At 34.2% G+C, this 301-nt stretch overlaps 1 protein-coding gene across 1 annotated transcript in view; it reads right to left on the bottom strand.

Annotated features, from left to right (window-relative positions):
• Window positions 1-301, bottom strand: part of EPG5 (ectopic P-granules autophagy protein 5 homolog) — a 120,251-nt gene that overhangs the window by 63,318 nt on the left and 56,632 nt on the right. The window lies entirely within an intron of this gene.

The following is a 301-nucleotide window of genomic DNA, read 5'->3' as shown; positions in this document are numbered from 1 at the left end:
AAAAAAAAAAAGAAAAGTTTTCACATTTAATGTGGATTAAGAGGAATTTTATCTAGCTGTACAAATGTAATGAACAGATAGATCTAAGATACACAAACACAGGCAAGTTTAGAGAGCGTTAGAAGGAAAACACCCCAAAAGCACCACTATCCCCTCCAGGCTTCCATCCCTAATAAAAGCAGACATGTTTTCCAAATTATTCAGTTACCAAGCCTGTCAAGTGTCCAGGGTGCTAATTTAAAAAACAAATACATAAAATAAAAGGGTTCTCAGACCCTAGCCCATTTCTTTTTTTTTTTTT

Source organism: Otolemur garnettii, unplaced genomic scaffold (assembly GCF_000181295.1).
Source record: "Otolemur garnettii isolate 467f Iridium unplaced genomic scaffold, OtoGar3 scaffold00012, whole genome shotgun sequence".
Classification (NCBI taxonomy): domain Eukaryota; kingdom Metazoa; phylum Chordata; class Mammalia; order Primates; family Galagidae; genus Otolemur; species Otolemur garnettii.
Note: the sequence above shows the minus strand (reverse complement) of the source record. Positions and strands in the feature narration are given on the sequence as shown.